This window comes from Peromyscus maniculatus, chromosome 6 (assembly GCF_049852395.1).
Source record: "Peromyscus maniculatus bairdii isolate BWxNUB_F1_BW_parent chromosome 6, HU_Pman_BW_mat_3.1, whole genome shotgun sequence".
Classification (NCBI taxonomy): Eukaryota; Metazoa; Chordata; class Mammalia; order Rodentia; family Cricetidae; genus Peromyscus; species Peromyscus maniculatus.
Window position 1 is genome coordinate 73,578,014 of NC_134857.1, and position 14,885 is coordinate 73,592,898.

The 14,885-nt window shown below is 41.9% G+C and overlaps 1 pseudogene; it reads left to right on the forward strand.

The window, feature by feature from the left end:
• Nucleotides 1–321: 321 nt before the first annotated feature.
• LOC143273759 (speckle-type POZ protein pseudogene) lies at nt 322–1,407 on the forward strand (annotated as a pseudogene).
• The last annotated feature ends 13,478 nt before the right edge of the window (nt 1,408–14,885 follow it).

Here is a 14,885-nt window from a genome sequence, read left to right on the forward strand (position 1 = left end):
TACCAGAATTAATGATCAAAACTATCCAAAAGTTGTGTATAATTGTCAAAACAAGTCACCTATTGACCTAAGATTCAATCTATAAAATAATGGAGTGATGTAAAGGTTATCAAGTAGCCTAGATTGTGTCCTCTAAAATTAGTATTGAAATCTGGATAGAAAATATCAGAGACCCAAGTTTTCTGCCTCGTAGAAGAGGAAAGAGATGAGAAACAAAAACTAAAAACCAAAATCCTGTCTGTTATTGCGTCTCTCAGGGTGAAGAGAAAACAATTGCTAGTTCTTCAATTTCAATCCAGTTGAACCTTCAAACTACCTGCAGGAGAAATGGCAGGAGATGAGATCGCCCAGAGATGGGACCACACACAAATCAGCATTCAGGATTTCTCCTACAGGTGGACCATCAGCAACTTCCCCTTTGTTGCTGAGGAAATGCGGCAAAGCATTAGAAGCCCCACTTTCTCAATAGGAGCCAATGACAAATGGTGTTTGAGAGTACACCCGAATGGAGTCGATGAAGAAAGTACAGATTACCTTTCAGTTTACCTAGTGTTGCTCAGTTCTCTCAAGAGTCCTGTTTGGGCAAAGTTCCAGTTCTGGATCATAAGCAATGAAGGAGAGAAAACGAATGTCAAAAAGAGCCCAAGAGCTTTTAGATTCGTTCCAGGCCAGGACTGGGGTTACAAAAAGTTTGTTCTTCGAGATTTTCTCTTGTCCCATGCATTTTGGCTTCTCCCAGATGACCAGCTCACCCTTGTCTGCAAGGTGAGCGTGGCCCAGGTCTCCTTGAGCCTTTCTGAGCAGAACAAGAAGCCGGGAATTCTGGTTCCCAGATGCACACTGGCAGATGAAGTAGGAGAGCTGTGGAAGAATTCCCAGTTCACAGACTGTTGCCTAGTGGTAGCTGGCCAGGAATTCTGGGCTCACAAGGCCATCTTAGCAGTTCGCTCTCCAGTTTTCAGAGCCATGTTTCAAAATGACATGGAGGAGAGCAGGAAGAATCGCATTGAGATCCCTGACCTGGAGCCACAAGTCTTCAAGGCAATGATGAACTTCATTTACACAGGAACAGCACCAGACCTGGACAGCATGGCAGCTGCCTTGCTGGCAGCTGCTGACAAGTATGGCCTGGAGCGTTTGAAGGTCATGTGTGAGGATGCCCTCTTCAGGGACCTCTCTGTGGAAAATGCTGCCCACACTCTCTTCCTGGCTGACCTCCACAGCTCAGGGCAGCTGAAAACCCAGACACTGGATTTCATTACAGCTCATGCTTCTGAGGTTTCTGAGACTTCAGACTGGAAGACAATGGTGGGCTCATATCCCCACTTAGTGGTTGAAGCTTATGGTTCCAGGCCTGCTCACTGCCCTTTCCTGGAGCACCCTATCAAATGCTTGAAGCGATCCTAACACCTGGTAAACCTTGTCCTACACTTGTCTCCCAGAAGCAGCAGTCATGGTGTTACCAATGATACAGGGGTAGACTATGGGATGTGTGGAAAATTTCCAGTGAAACTAGGGAATAACAGCATGGTGGCTGAAGCTTAATACAGATGTAAAGGAGTCAATGTCAGGTTGAGGGAGGGGGAGTCTTCCACTATGGTACAATCTACACATCCTCTACCCGGTTGTTATACTGCTTTGATTTTTTTCTAAGGAGTTAGAATGTGAAATTCATTTTAACTGCTGGCACCAAGAATGTTACAACAGGGTGTCTTTGGAGAAACCTATCTGGATTGGACAGAGCAGAAGATATGATCAAGGACTCAGAAAGGATAAAACAAACGTGAATGTTTGGTTACAAGAGAAGCAAAGATAATGAACAAAGTTTTTCTCCAAACTCAGGGTTTGGGACAGGGGAGATGACTCAGTTGGCAAAAACAATTGTTGATCTTGCAGAGGACCTTTTCTTCAGTCCTCCTCTTGTCTCCATGGGCACATCCATCTCAAGTAATTAAAATACCCTAATAAAATGTCATATCAAATGAATAAAAATTGTAAAATCAGCTTATGGATTCCAGTGGTGTTTCTGTTTGAAAATGCCCATTTTATTCCATCCAGCTGTGCTCTGCAGTATAATTTGGTGCAGTGTCTTCACTGACACACATACACACAATCAATGAGACAATACCTAATGAATTCTGTTATACTCAGAGATTGGTGCCTAGTCCAATGGACATCAGTTGGGATTTCTCCAACAGCTGTTGGGAGCAGATACTGAGATTCATAGCCAAACATTGATCAGAACTCAGTGAACTTCAAGGAAGAGGGAAAAGCCGGGTTGTAGGAGGCATCAAAGACATATGGGGTACAGAATTCATAGAGTCAACTAAACAGGGTTCATAGGGGCTCACAGACACTGAAGAGGCCATCACAAAGCCTGCATGTGTCTGTACTAAGTCCTTTGTGTACATACTGTGCTTGTTTAGCTCAGGGGGTTTGTGCGAGTCCTAACAGCAGGAGTGTGTGGCAGTCTCTGAACTGTCGGATATTGGCTCCTTCTGAGTTGGCTCCTCCAGGGTGTGCTCATTTTAATCTAGGCATTCATGCTTGCCTTTATCAATTGCTGCAAACACTTCAGAGGACTCTGACAATTCCACGCAAAAAGGAAACATATTAGAAAGTTATTTGGCCTCTCAAGTCTGGAGGAATGTCTGTTAAAGCATTTTCTGTGTGGACATATAGGAGAGGTGTGTCATGGGGCTATTCCCCATGGTTTAGTATTTGTTTGATACTTCACCTGATTCCTCCTGTCTGTTCAGGTGTATGAATATGTGCTAGACAGTGTGTGATTGTGTGTGTGTGTGTTTCATTGGGCTTCCCTCAGCTTTGTTTTCCTTTAATGAACAGTGGCTCTGTCAGCTAGGAGGCCATCCCATTCCAGGCTTAATACATGTACCTCCTACTGTTGGGAATCTGAGTATTTTTGTAACTAAATCAGTTTGCCCTCTGAAAACCCTACCAACGGGAAAAAGAAAAGCTCCACCTGTTCCTCTCCATAAATGAGAGACATTATGAGCAAAGCCTAAGCTTACTGTCCAAGGTTTCTTAGTTCCTCTGTGACAAGTTACACCTGCCCTCTAGGAGCATGCTCATTGAAGCACAGGACTCACAATTTAGAGCACATTTCTTACAAACAATGTTTCTTGAAGTGATCACCAACAAAAACCTTCAAATGACACATATGATGGAGGGATGTCTACTCCAGTGACTCTGAACTCTTATGGGAAAGAGTTCTAATGCTACTAATTAGTCATCTGCAAAAGTCTATCAGATGAATAAATAATCAAGGAGTCAAAACCAATTATGATTTATCCCATATTGACAGAATGTAGTGTTGCAGCCAGACTTACAGAAGAGCCAGACTGGGAATGGCTGAGCTGATTGAATCTGAATTTATTTCTGTGTGCTTTAGGCTTAGAGAGTCTCTCTAAGACAGGACTAACTGGGGAGATATGAGGTGAAGGGAACATATCGCTGATCACAATACAGAGGAGGATCCATTCAAAGCCCTTCCCTCTATGGTTTCTTTTGATCACATTCTGCACTTCATGGAAATGGGTAAAATCTTTCACCTTTAAAGACCAGCAAAATGAGCATGGCAGTTCTAAGTTTAAGGATAGAACCCACCAGTGGAGGATAAAGAATATGAGCTAATGAAAAGCTGAATCTGGTCAATCTAAGTGGTTGACTTTAGAAGGATTTAGGATATTTATAAACCACACCCTTAGATGGATCTGGAAGACTGATTCTAAGTTGGATTATATGAGAGCCATGTGAAAGACCACCACTAAAGTTTGTGGAGTCATCCAGGAACTGTGTGTCTGGATGGAATAAAATGCAGGAAAGAAGAGAGCCATCTCAGGGGTTCCTGGCTCTCCTTTCCACTCACCATGTATGAGCTCTTCACCTGCTATCCATGTTGTGAAAACTAAGTCAACTGACAAGTTAAGAAAAACACCTCTTCCCTGATGGTCTTCATAGCTGCCATCATTGTAATATCATCACAAGGGTAAATAATAGCTTTGCAAATGTTGACATAATCCCTCATTGTTGGAATAATGACTGCATGGTCAGGCCTGTCACAGAAATACCCTAGTTGCTGGTACCAACTTCTCTCTTAGTCAGTGTTCTATTGCTATGAAAAGACACTATGACCACAGCTACTCTTATCAAAGAAAATATTTAATTGAGGCTGTCAGTTTTAGAGGTTTATTCCATTATCAACATGGAAGCTTGGCAGCAAGCAGGCAGACATGGTACTAGAGAGGTAGCTGAGAGTTGCATATCCAAATGCAGGCAGACAGAAGAAAAGAAAGAGACCTTGCTTGGCTTGAGCATTTAAAACCCCCAAGTCCATCCCCAGTGACACACTTTCTCCAACAAGGCCACACTTTCTTCAACAAGGCCCCATCTCCGAATCCCTGTCAAGTGGTAACACTTCCTAATGCCAAGTATTCAAATATATGAGGTTATGAGGGCCCTGCCTATTCAAACCACTACATATACCATAATTATCTTTCTGGATATGGCTTATGACACTCAGCATATTTCTAGTTCCACTCATTTGCCTACAAATATCATGATGTCCTTTTTTAACAGCTGGGTAAAACTCCATTATGTAAATATACCTCATTTTCATTATCCATTTCTCTGTTGAGGGACATCTAGGTTGTTTCCTATATTCTGGATATTATGATTAGAGCAGCAAGGAACATGCTTGACCAAGTGTCCCTGTGGTAGAAAGAAGCATTTTAGAGTATTTGCCCAACAGTTGTGTAGGCAGATATTGAGGTAAATTGATCTTTCTGAGGAGACACCATACTGATTTACACAGTGGCTTCACTAGTTTGGACTCCCACCACCCCTGTACGATTGTTTCCTTAGCTACACACCTTACCAGCATGAACTGTCACTTGTGTTACTGATTTAGCCATTCTGACAGATGTGAGGTCAAATTTCAAGTTAGTTTTGGTTTGCATATCCCTGATGGCTAAGAATATTAAACATTCCTTTAATGATTCTCAGTCATCTAAATTTTGGTTTAGATCTGTAGCCCTTATTTAATTGGATAATCTGTTTTTTTTTAATCAGACTCCCTGGGATTTTTTGTTTGTTTGTTTGTTTTGGGTTATTTTTAGGGGGATAGATTTTTGACAAAGGATTTCTCTATATAAAAACCCAAGGGGTCCTAGAACTCATTTTGTTGATCACTCTGTCCTTTAATCCACCTGCCTCTGCCTCTGGAATACTTGGATTAAAGGTATGCACCACCATGCCAGGCACGAGGTAACATATATAATATATGAAATATAATAATATATAATATATATTAACCATCTATCAGAGGTAGTGTTAGTAAAAATCTTTTCCCATTTTTTAAGCTACTGCTCTTTCCAAATGACTGATTATTTTGCCTTGTAGAAGCTTTTCAGTTTCATGAGGTCCCATTTACTAATTGTTGATCCTGGTGCCTAAACTCTCAGTGTTCTGTCCAGAAAGTCTTCTCCTGTACCAATGAGTTCAAAGCTATTCCCCAAATTCTCTTCTATCATGTTCAGTGTATCTAGTTTTATGTTGTGTTCTTTGATCCATTGGGAGATGTGTTTTGTGCAAGATATAGGTATGGATCTACTTGCCTTCTTCAACATACAGTCATCCAGTTTGACTGGCGCCATTTGATGAAGAGGCTGTTTGTTTTCCAGAGTGAATATTTGGCATTTATAAAAAAAAATCAGTTATGTGTACATGTGTAGGTTTACATCTGGATAGTCAATTTGATTCTGTTGTTCAATACGTTTGTTTTTATGTCAATTCCATGATGTTTTTATTACTAGAGCTTTGTACTATATCTTGAGATGTAGAATGGTGAAACCTCCTGCAGTTCTTTAATTGCTCAGGTTTGTTTTGGCTATCCTGTTTTGTTTTTGTTTTTTTCAATTCCTTATGAAGCTCAGAATTGTCCTTTACAATATATATGAATAATTGTGTTAGAATTTTGATGGGGAATTCACTGAATCTGTAGATTGCTCTTTGTAGGGTGGCCATTTTTACTGTTAATCCTACTGATTCATGAGCATGGGAGATCTTTCCATCTCCTAATATCTATGCCAATTTCTTTCTTCAAAGACTTGAAATTTTTAATCGTACAAGTCTTTCACTTGCTTGGTTAGATTTAGCCCAATTTTATAGTCCTTGAGACTATTGTGAAGGGTGTTTCTCTGATTCATTTTCAGTTTGCTTCTCATTTCTCTATAGAAGGGCTACTGAATTTCTTTTGTTGTTAATCTTTATCCAGCTATTTTGTTGAAGGTGTTTATCAGCTGTAGGAGTTCTGTGATAGAATTTTTCGGGCCACCTATGTATACTCTCATATCATCTGCAAATAACAATATTTTGACTTCTTCCTTTCCAGTTTGTACCCCTGTGAACTGAGCCAGTTTCCTTATTTCTGAGTCAAGACTTCAAGCACTATACTGAATAGGCATGGAGAGAGTAGACGACATTGTCTCACTACTAGTTTTAGTGGAATTACTTTGAATTTCTCTCCTTTCAAGTTGATGCTTTCTATGGTATTGCTGTAAACTGTCTTTTTTATATTTAGATATGTGCCTTGTATCCCTAACCTCTCTAGAACATTGACCAAGAAGAGGTGTGGGATTTTGTCAAAGGCTTTGTCTATTTGTAATGAGATGATCATGAGGTTTTCTATTGGTAGTTTGTATGGTGGATCACACTTACTGATTTTCCTCTATTGAAAAGTATTTCTGGTATGGAGCCTACTTGATCATGACAATTCATATTGTTGATGGGTTCTTGGATTCATTTCACAGATTTTTTTAGTATATTTGCATCTATGTTCGTAATGGAAATTGTTCAGTAGTTCTCTTTTTGTTGGGGTTTCATATGGATTAGGTATCATGTTAACTGTGGTCCCATATAATGAATCAGCCAATGTTTCTTTTGTTTGTATTTTATGGAATAATATGAGGAGTATTGTTGTTAATTCTTCTTTGGAAATCTGATAGAATTTGGTGCTACAGCCATCTTATCCTGCTTTTTGGGTCTTTTTATTTATTGATTGATTATGGTTGTTGTTGTGGTTCTTGTTTGGTGAGGTCTTTGGGTCCCTCCTAGTGAACCTCCACTCCTCAAGACAAACACTGTTTTCATTGACCTCATTCTAAATGCCTTTGTCCAGCTTGAATTACCTGTGAATGGAGCATGAGTGGACTCTTGCATGTTGAGATGCTTCTCTGAACTGGAGCTGTAAGATTCACCCAGGCTGCTGTATAGGAAGGTCCTTTTCTTCATCCCTGCAGTGCTGACAGTAACCTGGATTGCTTCTACTTGAGCAGTAGGACAATGGAAGACACTGGGCAGAGTCTTGCTTAACTTTTTATTCATTTCCAGTGCCAATATCCTAGGAGTGGAATTATGGAACTATGGCATCCTGTTATGCTTCAGGTTTGGAGGGACTGTTTACTTGGTAATTTTATCAACTTAGACTTTTCCAGACCAGAAAATGAAGATCCCAGTTTCTCCTCAGACTCAACAGTCATGGCTCTGACAGGTTTTTAAAGATAATAGTGATAGATAATTGTTGATTTTTCATCTCTCAATTTACTAATAAAATTGAAGGCCTCTTCATTTTCTTATTCAACATTTACAAATTCCCCTTGATGATTACGTCTCTCCTCAACTCTTGTTTTAAAAATTATGCTGGACTCACAGTTTAAAATGTGATTATTTATTTTATTATTATTAAGTCAAAATGGGAATGAAAATTAAAAATCATAGTGAATTTTGCTTTGTGTTATATGAAGTCCCAAACGCTTCTCAATTAAATCATGTTGACTGATTAGATCAGCCACTAATTTAAATATTAAATAATTTAAAAATTATTGTTTGGGGGTTCTCTTTCATTTAAATTTCACATGCTCGAGCAGTTCATACATGAGGTGTGTAAGCATGTGTTGCTATTCTGGGGGTGGCAAGGTGTAGGTAACCTGACTGCTTGGGAAGTCTGGCTATACCTTGAGTTACTAAGACAGTTATGGTGGCTGGAGCTGCAGTGGGACAGCTCAGCTCTATCGGTAAAGGTGTGCTGAATGCTTGTGGAGTCAGGCTAAACCTTGAGCTGCTAGGACAGCTCTAGCTATACTTTGAGTTGGCATGTAGTGGGAGATGTTCTTCCCACAAGATATAACAATCCTGCTCTTCTCTTGGAGAGCTCCTACAGCTGAGCTTTACTCAGCCCCCACTTAAGAGGGTTTCTAAGCAGAACTCTAATTCTTCTCTGGCCCAAGATGCTGCTTCTTTTGCTTCACTCTGCTTAAGGGGAAACCCCTAGAGAAACGTAGCAATCTCCTCTGGCAACAGTAAAAAGTTGTTATTTTTCTACCATATGTTGCCCAGTCTCCTAAGACACCTATCAGCAAGGTTCTTCTGTTCTGCTCCACCTTGCTCAGCTCCCTAAGGAAATGTCTGTTCAAGGATTTTGTGCTCAGTCCTCTACATATCATCTAAGCAAGGTTCATCTTCTCTGCCCCAGCGAATGAAGATCTTCACACCCAAGATTTTTTGAGAAAGAAATTTATTTGGGAAGGAGAAATCCAAGAGAGTGACTGCCTCTACCAGGATGGGAAAGAACAGCTGACAACTAAACAGGGAGGTGGTTTATATAAGATTTCTTTCTTTTTTTTTTTTTTCTGTTTTTCGAGACAGGGTTTCTCTGTGTAGGTTTGTGCCTTTCCTGGAACTCGCTTTAGAGACCAGGCTGACCTTGAACTCATGGAGATCTGCCTGCCTCTGCCTCCCGAGTGCTGGGATTAAAGGCGTGCACCACCAGGTCTGGCTTATATAACACATCTTAGTCGTGGAGTTTCTCCAGGTAGAGGGTTTTCTGTTCAGTCATTGGTTAGTTTCAGGGTCAGAGGTGGCCCTGGTTTCAGAGTCAAACTGTGTTACTTTCAGTGGCTTTTCTAAGCCTTTTGCCTCTAATTCTAAGGCCAGCATATATTTTTTCACTAGCTTTGAATCTAGGGATAAAGTGTGTTTCTTTGGCACTGGTTTCAGAGTCAGGGCATGTTTCTTTGATTCTAGGTTCAGGGATAAAATGTTTCCTTCACTGGAGCAGGCAAAGAGCAACAGCAGAGGGTATGGCTGAATTTAGGGTGTGCCTTCCAGCATCAAGCTATGGATTAAAGGTGTGTGTCTTCAGGCCCTGAGATCCAGATTATATGTTTATCTCTCCCTACCTCCAAATACAGATTGGAAGTAGATCTAACTCTGCTACTTAAGCAGAAAATCTCAGAGATGTGTCCTCCATTTTAGGATTTTAGTTCTTTCCATAGGAAGTCAAAACGGGAACCAAGATTAAAAATCATAAGAGAATTTTGCTTTGTGTTATGTGAAGTCCCAAACACTTCTCAATTCAATCATGTTGATTGATTAGATCAGCCACTAAATACCTTATATGTCACATTTTAAACTGTGAGTTCTGTCCTCTTCAAACTTTGAACTTGCATGCTTACTCTGTAGGGCCTTAAAAATGAGAAAGTATTCTGATTTCCAGCAGAAAATGTATATATATTTTTTATTTTTTGCATTTATCTTTACTATGTATATATATATTTATATAATTTCATAGTTAATTTAACTTTACTTATCAGCCATAGATTCCCCTGTTCTCCCTCCTCCTATACCCTAGTATTCTCCCCAATGCACCCTCATTCCCACCACCTCCAAGGCATGATCTCCCCTGGGGATTCAGCTCAGCCTGGTAGATTCAGTAGAGGCAGGTCCAGTCTCCTCCTCCCTACAACAAGGCTAGGAAAATGTCACATCATAGGCCCTAGGTTCCAAAAAGCCAGCTCATGCACCAAAGACAGGTCTCTGTCCCACTGCTTGGGGGCCTCCTAAATAGTTCAAAGTAATCAAACTGTCTCACTTATTGAGAGGGCCTGGCCCAGTTTCATGGGGGCTCCTCAGCTATTGGTTCACAGTTCATGTGTTTCCTCTAGTTTGGCTATCTGTCCCTGTGATTTTTCCAATTATAATAGCAATACCTAACACTCATATAATCCCTCCTTTCTCTCACCAGTTGGACTCCTGGAGATCCATCTGGGTCCTAGCCATGGATCTCTGCATCTGCTTCCATCAGTCACTGGATAAGAGCTCTATCATCACAATGAGGGTGTTCGTCAGCCATCTGATGACCAGAGTAGGTCAGCTCGTGATTTCTTTTGACCATTGCCAGGAGTCTATAGTGGAGGTATCTTTGTGGATTTCTGGGGAAGTCTTTACCACTCTGCTTCTTCCTATTTACATGGGGGGTCTTCATTTATCATGGTATTGCTTTCCTTGTTCTCCCACTCTGCTCCTGATCCAGTAAGGACCTTCTGCTCCCCTAAGCTCTCTTTCCCCTGACCCTTGCCCTCTATTACACTCCCTCATATCCAGCTTGATCATGTAGATCTCATCCATTTCTCTGTCATTTAACGATCCCTGTGTCTTTGTTAAGGTCCTCTTAACTAGGTAGCCTCCCTGGAGTTGTGATTTGCAGTCTGGTTATCCTTTGCTTTACATCTAGTATCCACTTGTGAGTGAGTACACACCATGTTTGTTTTTCTGAGTCAGGGTTACCTCACTCAGGATGATTTTTTCTAGGTCAATCCATCTGCCTGCAAACCTCATGATGTCATTGTTTTTCTCTGCTGAGTAGTACTCTATTGTGTATATGCACCACATTTTATTTATCCATTCTTCATAACTGGATGTGAACATGTAGAAGACTGCAAATAGATCCATATCTGTCACCGTGCACAAAACTTAAGTCCAAGTGAATCAAAGACCTCAACATAAATCCAGTTACTCTGAACCTGATAGAGGAAAAAGTAGGTCTCATCCACTACTCCTTCACAGGGTCATCCATGTGTCCCTCCTAGGGTCTTACCCTGTTAGCTACTCTCACTGGAGTTGTGGGCTGCAGTCTGGCCACCCCTTGCCTCACATCTAGTATCCACTTATGAGTGAGTACATACCAGGTTTGTCTTTGTGAGTCTGGGTTACCTCACTCAAGGTGATATTTTCTAGTTCCATCCATTTGCTTGCAAATTTCATGATATTTTTTTTTACTGCTGACTAGTACTCCATTGTGTATTTGTGCCACATTTTCTTTTTCTACTCTTCAGTTGCGGGGCATCTAGGTTGTTTCCAGGTACTGGCTATTGTGAATAATGCTGATATGAACATAGATGAGCATGTCTCCTTGTTGTAAGATTGAGCATTCCTTGTGTATATGCCCAAGAGTGGTATAACTGGGTCTTGAAGAAGACTTATTCTCAATTTTCTGAGAAACTGCCATAGTGAATTTCATAGTGGCTATACAAGTCTGCATTCTCACCAACAGTGGAGGAGTGTTCCCCTTGCTCCACATCCTCTCCAACATAAGCTGTCTTCAGTGTTTTTGAATTTAGCAATTCTGACAGGTGACCTTTGCCCTACAAAAGCTTCTCAGTTTCAAGAGGTCCCATGTATTAATTGTTGCTCTCGGTGTCTGTGCTACTGGTGTTATATTTAGGAAGTGATCTCTGGTGCCAATGCGTTCAAGAACCAGCGAAGAAATGGATGAGACGTACATGAGCAGACTGGGTGTGTATTGGGATTCAGAGGGCCAGGGGTTGGGATGAGGACATAGGGAAATGGGAGGGTCATCCTGGAACATGGACAGAGTGGAAGGAGAGGGAGGAAGATATCATGATAGATGAGGACATCGTGGGAATAGGAAAAGGCAGGGTGGTCGGGAGGCTTGCAGGAATCCACAAGGATGACCCCACCTTGGTCTGCTGGCAGTGGTCCAGAAGGTGCCTGGACTGGTCTACTCTGGTGAGCGGCTTAGTAAATAACCTAGCTGTCATCACAGAGCCTTATCCAGTGACTGATGGAGGCAGATGGAGAGATCCACAGTGAGGCACCAGGCTGAGCTCCAGGAATTCAATTGATTTCAGAGAGGAGGGATTCTGTAGGCGAGAAACATCGAGATCATGATGGGAGGATGTGCAGAGATGACCAGCCCCACTAGTCGAAGCCCATGAACTGTGGACTGGTGGCTGTGGAGCCCCCATGGCACTGGACTAGGTCCTCTGGATATTTAAGATGGGTATTTTGGCTTGAACTGTTTGGGGGGCACCCAGAGAGGGGGATCAGGATCTGTCACTGGTCTATGGGCAGGCTTCTGGGAATCTGGTGCCTGTGGTGTAATGCCTTGCACAGCCTTGGTACAGTGGAATGGAGCTTGGATCTGCCAGGGCTCAGTGTGCTGGGCTCTGCTGACTCCCCATGGGAGAACTCGATTTGGGTGATGTGGAGATGTGGGGTGGCTTGGGAAAGAGGCAGGGGGATGGAGGAGAGGGATCTGTGGATGGTATGTTCAGTGAGTAGAAAATTTCTTAATAAAAAAAGTAGAGAAAGTAGGAAGTAGTCCTGAATGCATTGGCAAAGGAGATCACTTCCTAAATATAACACCAGTAGCACAGATACTGAGAGCAACAATTAATACATGGGACCTCTAGAAACTGAGAAGATTTGTAGGGCAAAGAACATGGTCAACAAGACAAAGCGACAGCCTACAGAATGGGAAAAGATCCTCACCAACCCAACATCTGACAGAGGACTGATATCCAGAATATATAAGGAACTCAAGAAATTAGACACCAAAACAACCAACAGTCCAATTGAGAAATGGGCTTTAGAACTAAACAGAGAATTCTCAGGAGAGGAAACTCAAATGGCTGAAAGACATTTAAGGAATTGCTCAACATCCCTAATCATCAGGGAAATGCAAATCAAAACAACTCTGAGATACCACCTTATGCCTGTCAGAAAGGCTAAGATCAAAAACCCTGAAGACACTTTATGCTGGAGAGGATGTGGAACTAGGGGAACTCTCCTCCACTGCTGGTGGGAATGCAAGCTTGTACAACCACTTTGGAAATCAATATGGTGCTTTCTTAGAAAATTGGGAATCAATCTCCCCCAAGATCCAGCTATACCACTCCTGGGCATATACCCAAGAAATGCTCAATCATACCACAAGAGCACTTGCTCAGCTATGTTCATATCAGCATTGTTTGTAATAGCCAAAACCTGTAAAACAACCTAGATGTCCTTCAACTGAAGAATGGATAAATAAATTGTGGCACATATACACAATGGAATACTACTCAGCAGAGAAAAAAATGACATCATGAGGTTTGCAGGCAAATGGATGGATCTAGAAAAAATCATCCTGAGTGAGGTAACCCAGACTCAGAAAGACAAATATGGTATGTACTCACTCATAGGAGGATGCGAGATGTGGAACAACGATGACTGCACTGCTGCTCACATCACCAGTGAGGCTACCTGAAAAACAGGACCCCAAGAAAGACATGGAGAAATGGATGAGAACTACATGAAGAGCCTGGACATGAGTGGAAGCAATGAAGGGCAAGGGTCTAGGGAAAGAGAGCGGGAGATCCTAGCTGGATCAAGAAAAGAGAGGGAGAACAAGGAATAGGAGACCATGGTAAATGAAGACCACATGAGAAAAGGAAGAAACAAAGAGCTAAAGAGGCCCACAGAAATCCACAAAGATACCCCCACAAAAGACTGCTGGCAATGGTCGAGAGACAGCTGGGACTGACTTACTCTGGTGATGGGATGGCCAAACACCCTATTAGTTGTGCCATAAACCCCATCCAAGAACTGAGGAATCTGGATGCAGACATCCATGGCTAGGCCCCGGGTGGAGTGCTGGGATTCTAATTAGTGAGAAAGAGGAGGGTTTATATGAGCGAGAATTGTTGAAACCAAGGTTGGATAAAGCACAGGGACAAATAACCAAATGAATGGAAACACATGAACTATGAACCATAGGCTGAGGTGCCCCCAACTGGATCAGGCCCTCTGAATAGGTGAGACAGTCGATTGGCTTATCTGTTTGGGGGGCATCTAGGCAGTGGTACTAGATCCTGGGCTCGTTGCATGAGTTAGCTGTTTGAAACCTGGGACTTATGCAGGGACGCTTAGCTCAGACTGGGAGGAGGGGAATGGACCTGCCTGGACAGAATCTATCAGTTTGATCCCAGTCCTCGGGGAGACCATGACCTGGAGGAGATGGGAATGGGGGGTGTTCTGGAGGGAAGGGGAGGGGGGCAGGAAGGGAGAGAACAAGGGAATCTGTGGCTATTATGTAGAACTGAATAGTATTGTAAAATAATATATATATATATATATATATATATATATATATATATATATATATATATAAACACTGAAGACATCTGGTGTTGGAGAGGATGTGGAGCAAGAGGAACACTCCTTCACTGTTGGTGGGAATACAAACTTGTACTTTGGAAATCAATATGGTGCTTTCTTAGAAAATTGGGAATCAATTTTCCTCAAGACCCAGTTATACCACCCACGCTTGGGTATATACACAAGGAATGCACAATCATACACAAGGACACATCCAGCAGAAGATATTTAGCAGTTATGAGGAAGGCATTCCTCAAACCTATTGAAATTGCTTCTCCTACCCACATAGCATCATGGTCATGAGCCTCAACATTAACCGTGTCTCTAATCCAGTCTTCCAAAGGTGCATTCAGCAGCAGCTGTAATCTGGCATTCAGCAGCAGCTGTAATCCTGGTGAGTCTTGATGAGTGGAAGTCGGATGTCGATGTGGTTGATCCCATGGATAGTCCTCATCTCACATGTCTACTGTGATCATGGGCCCATTGGGCAATAACAAGGATGGCTTGGAAAAGAGTCTGACTGTCCAGAGAATGGATCTTCTTAGCTATTGATTATTGAAATCCTCCTGTGTTGAAATCACCTTTTG